Source organism: Urtica dioica, chromosome 10, assembly GCF_054948205.1.
Source record: "Urtica dioica subsp. dioica isolate 48M chromosome 10, U.dioica_male_clone48M_v1_H2, whole genome shotgun sequence".
Taxonomy (NCBI): Eukaryota; Viridiplantae; Streptophyta; class Magnoliopsida; order Rosales; family Urticaceae; genus Urtica; species Urtica dioica.
Window position 1 is genome coordinate 23933473 of NC_142765.1, and position 8750 is coordinate 23942222.

The following is an 8750-nucleotide window of genomic DNA, read 5'->3' on the forward strand; positions in this document are numbered from 1 at the left end:
ACGCCCTCATCAATCATCCTCACCACCCCCAAGCAGTCAGACTGGATCTCCGCTCTCCTGCCACCGACGCTGCGAACTAGCTCTATGCCCTGGAGGACAACATACGCTTCCGCAAGCTGGGGGGAGAACCCCCTAGCCAGGAAAAGCGTCTACGAGGCGATCACCTCTCCGGTGTGGTCTCGAACTATACAACCGACACCGAAGCCTCCACGGTCGCGAGCGAGTGCCGCGTCGACGTTAATCGAGAGGGTCCCGTCCCTAGGGGGCCCATCTGGGGGTCGTAGTCACCCTCATGCTCGTCGGAGTGTCCCCAACCGTAGCCGCTCTGTACTCCTCGAGGAAGCTCACCGTCCACTGGACTAGCTGAGGCTGGCTCCAAGCTGATCTCCCGGCCAAGACATTGTTCATGTGGTTCCAAAGTTCCCAAATAATGGTAATGAAAAGCTCATGGAAACGAACCTCAAGGGTCTCCGTCGCTCTGAGGATAGCGTCGAAAACATCGCCGTCTCTGAAAGACGGAAGAATGTGGCCGAAGCCCACCTCTTTCCAAACTCTCCTGCTCCACCTGCAACCCCAAAAAGTGTGGAAAACAGTCTCTTTCGCGTCCTGACAGACAGGGAAGCTGTCGTCAGAGATGATCCTCTTCTTGGCTAAGACTGCTCTGGCCGGGATCTGGCATAAACAGACTCGCCAACAGAAGAGTTTCACATTAGGAGGAACTCTCAGCTGCCAGAACTTCGTCCACCACTTCTCCATCACCGTCGGGTCTGAAGAGCTGGCGACCGAAGTACTGGCTCTCTCCATCGCGACACGGAAGCCACTCTTGACGGAGTACTCTCCGTTCTCAGTGAAATGCAAGCGTCGCACGTCAGGAGTGCCCTCACCCCCACACGGAATGCTCAGGATCGCCGCAGCGTCCTCCTCACCGAACATCGCTGTGATAAGATCAACGTCCCAGCTACCGTCGGGTCTCATAAGCTCAGCTACCCGCATATCGGGGGGAATCCAAGGGGGGGTCAATCCAGGTGGCCGGTCTATCCCTCGGAACCCAACTGTCGCCCATGACCAACACAGACTCCCCGTCTCCGATCTGTCATCTCGAACCGGACTGAATGATCTCACGTTCCCAAAGAAGACTGCGCCATATGGAGGAGCTACACGAGCCAGGGAGAGTCGTCATAATATCACCGTCGGGGAAGTAGCTCTGTCTATAGACTCGTCCTACCAGACTATCCGGTCTCCTGAGAAGCCTCCAGACACTCTTAGCCAAAAGGGCCTGGTTGGACTTCTCCAGATCTCTGAAGCCCATCCCGCCCTCTGACTTGTGTCGCGTGAGGTCCTCCCACTTGCACCAGTGGATCTTCTTCGTCGCCGTTCCACCCCCCACCAGAATCTGGCGATCGTCGAGTGGATGTCTCTAATCAAACGCAGCGGGATCTTGTGGCACGAGGCCACGTAACTGGGGATCGACTGAAGGACGGATTTAATGAGGACCTCTCTGCCACCCTGCGAGAGGGAGAGACCATTCCAGCTCTTAATCTTAGCCCAAACGCGGTCTCTTACAAAACCAAAAAGCTCCGCCTTCCTCCGACCAGTGAACGCGGGAAGACCCAGGTATCGCTTATGGCAGTCCGTCTTCCTGACACATAGGATCTGAGCCAGAATCTCACCCTCCTCAATGCTAACCTCCGTACCGAAACAAACATCGGACTTTTGAAAGTTCACCATCTGGCCCGAGGCCTCAGAATAAGTCCGTAGAATGTCAATAACCCTCTCACACTCGTCAGGTGTCGCTCGGCAAAAAACCAAGCTATCATCCGCAAAGAGAAGGTGTGACACATGAAGATCCCGGAACCGAACTCCTGAAATCGCTCCAGATTCCTCACTCGCTCGAAAGAGGCTAGAGAGACCCTCGGAGCAGAAGAGGAAAAGGAAAGGAGAGAGAGGGTCCCCCTGGCGGAGGCCTCTGAAAGGAGTCACACTGCCTCGGATGGAGCCGTTGATGTTGAAAGCAAATCTGACTGAGGTAACGCATCTCATGATAAGGTGCACCCACCGCGTGCTGTATCCCAGTCTCAGCATCATCGACTCCAGGTAGGCTCACTCAACCCTGTCGAAAGCATTCGCCATGTCAAGCTTGAGAGACGCACACTTTCCATTACCGAAGCGTTTCCGCTTCATCGTGTGGAGAGCCTCGAAACCAACCATGACATTATCGAAGATCAGTCTACCACCAACGAAGGCGCTCTGGGACTCAGAAATAGCGTCGTGCATAGTAGTCTTAAGACGGTTGACCAAGCACTTGGCCACTATCTTATAGATCACATTGCACAGGCTAATCGGTCTGAAATCGCTGACCCGTCTCGGGTCCTCGACTTTGGGGATAAGGGTGACCACAGTATCATTAATGGTGGCCACCTCGTCCCCGTCGTTAAGAATCCCAAGGCAGGTCTTCAAGACCGATTCGCCTACTACGTCCCAATATCTCTGGTAAAAAATCGCGGGAAAGCCGTCACTTCCCGGGGCATTGATCGCATCCATCGAGAAAAGCGCATTTTTCACCTCCCCTGGCTCAAAAGGGCGCTCCAACTCGGCGTTCAAAGCCTCTGAGATCCTAGGCTGTACGCCCGCAGAAACTAACTCGATTCTCTGCGAAGAAGGTCTCGCTGAAGAGAAAATATCACCAAAGTAACCAGAGACGATCCTCTCTATCTCAGTGTCTCCACTGTGCCAAACCCCGTGATCGTCCTCCAGTCCTCTGATAGCGTTCCTCTTCCTCCTAGCAGAAGCCTTGCGGTGAAAAAGCTTCGTGTTCTTATCCCCGCACCGCATCCAGGACACTCTGCTCCTCTGTCTCCAGTACTGCTCCTCTTTCTGAACTAAGGCGTCAAGCTGTCTCTCCTCCCGTCTGAAGGACTCCATACATAAATCCGGGCCCGATAGTCCCGCAAGCTCAACGATCTTCTTATGCTTCTCAATCATGTCTCTGATCTCTCTGTTCCTCTCTCCGCCCCAGCGGGAGAGGCTCTGTCTGCACTGACAGATCGCATCAGTTAAGCTCGGACTCTGATCACCACTCTGGCCCGTCTCCCAAGCTCTACGGAAAGAAGAAACGCCTCGGCCTCCTGCTCCGCCGGCGATCTCTGAAACCCGCTGTAAGCAGAAGAAGAGGTCTATGGTCCGATCTCTAGAACCTCAAGTGTCGAACTGTGGCCGAAGGGAAGAGATCGCTCCACTCGTGACTCGCAAGGCATCTATCCAAGCGCTCCTCTATACTTCCTCTGCGCCAGGTGAAGAGGTCTCCCTCGTAACCTAAGTCATGGATATCGCAATCCGAAATCATCTCTCTGAAAGCAGATAACTGGCCGGGACCTCTGTCTCTACCTCCTCTAATCTCTGAGTTGGAGGCGACTTCGTTCATGTTGCCCCCAACTAACCAAGGACCCGTGAAAGAGCTCCGGAGGCGACGAAGAAGCTCCCAAGTATGTCTCCTCTGGGCGCTCACAGGATCTTTCGCGCTAGTATCCCCTCCACCAGCTTCAAACATGCGCGCCATTTTCTTCACATTTCCAATTCTCATCCTCTCGCTGATTTTCCTTTTCCCTGACCCGCCATCACCCTCTCCTACCGTCAAAAATTGAGTTCCAGCACCCATCAAATGAACCTGGGCGGACTTGTTGCTAGAAGCCCGTTTTCTTGTAACTGTATGGATCTTAATTGCCGCGGCGGACCCAGAGATACTCTGGCCCGATTGGGGAAAAGGCCCAAAGTGATCCTTAGGCTTCAGGGGCGAAAGCCCATTAGTGGGCCCATCTGCTTCCTTGACCGGGTGACCATCGTGACCTAAGGAAGTGGGTCCCAGCATGTTTGATTCCCCAAGAAGGTCTTCGCTATTTTTGGCTAAAAAAACTCCACCAACTCCTACAGAGCAGGGGCTCGTCCTCTTATCAACTCTTATCCCCTTTCCTGAAAAGACTTCCTGCTCCAAAGAGCCGTTACTCTCTTTTTCCCCCAAATCAGCCGAAGTTCCCTCTCCACAGAGTTTAGGGTTTGGTTTGCCTAACCCAGAATGGCAAAGGGGCTCAGATCCCAAGGGTTTGGACGAGCTACTCGATTGAGATCGACGCGTCTCAGGTCTCCTCGCCTCCGGCCTTGGAGCCTCTTTAGGGTCGGAGATTTCGCGGCGAACCTCGGGCATCGGGATCTCATCCCTCGGCGCCTCCTCGGTCATCGGGGTCTCATCCCTCGGCGCCTCCTCCGGAATCCCGCTTGGATCAGCCTCAGTCTCCATGGGGAGTGAACCCCCTCCTCCCCCGACCTCGCTCCAACCTCCTTATCCCGCCTGGGTTCCTCGCGTCTCTCCCCAGGAATCTCCGATCTGGCCCTGGCTTTTTCCCGGCTCGGCCCCGCAGATGTGGAGCCTGGGCCAGACCATCCTTCCTCCTGGTTAGGTCCAGCACCGTTGAACCTCCAGGTACCGCTGGCGGCTTTGTTAGGGGTCTCACCTCTCAGCCCTGCCCCAAACTTGGCTTTCCCGCTCTTGTCTGAGCCCTCATCTGCATCCTTGCATTCAGATTCGCTATGGCCAAGGCAACCACACACAAAGCAAAAATCTCCGAGCTTCTCATACCGGAAGGCCACCCAGGACTTCCCTTCCTCCGCTCCCAGTTTGATGAAGACCCCATTCATCAGTGGCTTATCGATATCAACAGCGACGCGGGCCCGGATGAAATCGCCGCGTATCCGCCCATCCCTGTCTTTATCGATTTTGGAAACCCGGCCTAATTTCCCCCCGATTAGCTCGCCCATCCTCGCCGAGCGATACTTGATGGGAATTCCATGCAGATGGATCCAGAACTCCACATATCGGAATTCATCTCCTCTATCTTTCTCAATCTCAGGGTCAGTTAGAACCAGAATGGATTTGTCAAAGGACCATGGGACCGTGTCCCAAATACGTTTCTTATCGGCCAGTTTCTCAAACCGAAAACAAAGGATTCCATCGCCGTGATCGCTAATCTCCAGTTTCCCATTCGTTCTCCAAACACTGGCCATGACCGACTTGAGTGCACCCCGGTTGAAGGCTTTCTTCCGCAGCAGTCTCCCCAGGAGGCAGTCCGAGAGATCAGCCACCGTGCTTGCAAGTTCCTCATCTTCAAAGACCAGCACGTTGCCGTCCTCATCCTCTCCGATGCCCATCTCGGACCACTTATCGCACAAGTCTTCCATAGGGAAGTCCGGCGAGAGACTCAGACTAAAGCTCAAGAGAGAAAAGCTGAGAAAACTTCATAGATAACAAATAGTCATATATGTGTGTGAAAAGTGGAGTTTTTTTTAGATGAGTTGTTTTTTCATCAAGTATTATCATATACCAAGTGGCAATCTTGAAAATATTGGAACAAGGGAGAGCATTGACTAAAAGCATATAGGAATATACATGGAAGACGTGCAAGTATTATCATATACCTTTTTCAGCTTTGTTGACATATGTTGCAATTCTGAGGTATCAATACTCTTAAGCACAGTGCTTTGATGTTTATTGATCAACTTACTTATTTCTGACCTGAATGTAAGAAGTTCAATATCTGACACAACAAATAGGAAAAAAAAAATTGTGCCAATAATACAAAGTTAACAACAGACGTACCTTATCATTTTTGTCATCCCCCCGTTTCAAAGATATGGCACCTTTTTAAAAAAATTGCCTCTGCATTTAAATAGCTAACCAAATAATGACATCGTTTGGCATAACTTTGTTTTAAAAAAAAAACGCTTTTAGATTCAGTTTTTGAAAAAAACTGTTTTTTTCAAAAACTGACAGGTGTTTGGTAAGCTGTTTATAAAACAGTTGTTGCTGGTAACAAAAGCTGATTTTGCGTTTGGTGAAATAAATATATTATAGTAAAAAGACTGAAATAGATATAAAATAAATATTTAACAGTGCTATGGATAATCACGTGAGGATATTAAAGTAATTTTATATCAAATACAAAAACACTTTTTCTAAAAGCTAAGATTCGTAGCTTTTGTGACTCATGTACAATTTTTAAAATCGTTTTTGAAATTTTTTCTAAAAACTGTTTTACCAAACAATAAGATTGCAGTTTGGTTTTTGCTAACAGCAAAAACAGGCTTAAAAAAGCTGTGCCAAACACGCCCAATACCTGTGAACTTTGTAATTTCATTCCTCGTAAGTAAATCGTTGACATTGTATTATTCCAACTATTCAACAAACCAAAAATTTGTCCCATTTTACAAGAGGACATTGGTGCAAAGAATATTGTATACACAGGTGATCAGTATTTCTTGAAATAAATATATTAAAAAAAAAAAAATACTCTACCAGTAGTCATTGCAAGAGCAACGTCCTTCCCGAAAATGATGAATCCGCCGATTTCGATCTCTAAAGACGACCTCTCGATCGTAAACCCACGAGAAAGCCTTGGCGAAATCGTGACAGTCGACGCAAGTGCGGAGATTTTTGGTCACTTTGATCGTCGCCCCGGGACGAGTCGAGAGAAGCCCGAAAGCGATTGCCAATTTCTCGCCGTGCAACTCCGACGACAAGTAAAACTCATACCCTTTGATCGTCTTCTTCAGCTTCCGAACGATCTCCCCGAGCGCCCGATAGATCTCGCGCGACCGCGGGTGCGAAATATCGGCCGCGACGAACTCGTGGACCTCTCCGTCGACTTCGATGGCGCTCCGTCCTCGAACCGTCACCATCGCGTTTTTCTTGACTTGCCTCCTCGCCTCAAAAGTCTTGTCCCAGTCGCCGGCCGACGAATAGGCTTGCGACAGCACAGCGTAGTCTCCGCCTTCTTGGGCCTCGATGGCGACGAGACGAGCGACCGCCAGCTCAGCAAGGTCGACGCGGCCGTGGAGCCTACAAGCCCCGAGCAAGGCTCTCCACGTGCTGGGATCAGGGTCGACTTCCATGCAGGCTATGAGCCGGTGGGCCTCGTCGAGAAGCCCGGCCCGGCCCAACATGTCGACCATGATTCCGTAGTGTCGGAAGCTCCGCGAAACCCCGAACTCGGCGCTCATCCGGTTGAAGAACGACGTCGCTTCGTCGACCAAACCCGTTCGGCTGCAAGCCGAGAGGACCGCCGAGAATGTCTGCTCGTTCGGAGACACGCCGGCTTTTTCCATCTCCAAGAAAGCTCGGACGGCCTCTCTTCCTCGGCCGTTCACGGCGAACCCAGAGATCAAAGCGGTCCACGAAGCGACGTTCTTCTTCTTCGTCCGCCGGAACACGGCCAGAGCCTTCCCCAAGTGCCCGCACTGAGAGTACATCGACACGAGAGCGTTGTTCAGCTTCGTTAGACCGCCGAAACCGTTCTCCTCGATGTAACGGTGGATCTTCCCTCCGGGTCCCGGGGCGTTCAGCTCCGAGCAAGCTTGGAGCCCAAGCAAGCACGACACTCCGTCGGGTTCACACACGTCCTCTCTGCTCCGCATCGCGTCGAACAAAGCCAGGGCGTCCCGGGCCCGATCGTTTCGGAGATAGCAAGAGATAAGGACGTTCCAAGCGACGGTGTCTCTCACGGGAATTTCGTCGAACACGTCGCAGGCTTCGGCGAACCTATCGCAGCGTGAGTACATCTCGGTCAGAGAAGTGAGGAGGTGAGAGTCCGAGGCGTGACCGTCCCTCAGGACCCGCGCGTGGACCTGAACACCGCCGGTGAGCGAAGACTCTCCGACGCAGCATTTAACGGCGAACGACGCCGAGAACTCGTTCGCCGGGACGCCCCGGAATCGCATGTCGCGGTACAAGCGTAGGCCTTCGAGGGCTGAATCAGTGGTGGAGTAAGCTCTGATCATGGCGTTGTAGTGGATGAGACAAGGCCAAGGAATCTGGTCGAAGAACTTCCGGGAATAGGTCGAGCCTCGCAGCGCCGAGGAGCGACACAGGAACGCCACACAAACAGCGGAGTCGGAGACGAGAAAAGATGAGACGATGTGGGCGTGGATTTGGAGCAAATGGGTGTTCTTGGAACACGACTTTATCAGCGAAATCACGTACACGATGTCTCTTTCCCTCATGATCCGTGTCGCTGTGGCTGGGTTTTGATCCCTAACAAGAGTAGTGTTCGTAATCGTTCCTTATGATTTTCTCAACTCTCATTATCGTAATTTTAAGTGGCGGCTAACTGAAGTGTCAATCCTCGAAGTGGACGACAATATTTGAATTCTAATACGAGATTAGTGATAGCGGCGAATCAGAGAGAATTATAGTCGACCTGTGCGAGAAAAAAATAAAATTAGTAGGAAAAATAAATATAAGGAAAAATTAAAACTATATATGGTTTTGAATCATGTAAAATTATATTTTATGATGATATTTTATTTTTATATATCGGAAAAATTAAAATTATATATAGTTTTGGGCTCCACTCAAAATAAACACGAACTAAAGATTTTTGGTTCTTCCAAACCTTAATAATCTCGAATATAATGATGTATATCATATGGAAGAGATTATAGATTTAATTAAGGACCAAGAACACACTCAAACACTCGTTATATACCTCTTATGTCCAACACAAAAAAACATAAACTATGAGCTATAATGGCTATAAATGTGGCTTTTCTTTTTACCTAGGATCAAGAGATTTAATAGACCATAATCATGGATTTATATCAATCAAAATAAATTTTGATTTGCAACCGCGTGGTCTATAAATTCAACAAATATATATAGAGTAAAAAATAAATTTATATGAGAATTATCAAACTGAATAAGAGTT

At 50.2% G+C, this 8750-nt stretch overlaps 1 pseudogene; it reads right to left on the reverse strand.

The window, feature by feature from the left end:
• Positions 1–6171: 6171 nt before the first annotated feature.
• LOC149384269 (pentatricopeptide repeat-containing protein At3g47530 pseudogene) lies at positions 6172–8220 on the reverse strand (annotated as a pseudogene).
• Between the last annotated feature and the right edge of the window lie 530 nt (positions 8221–8750).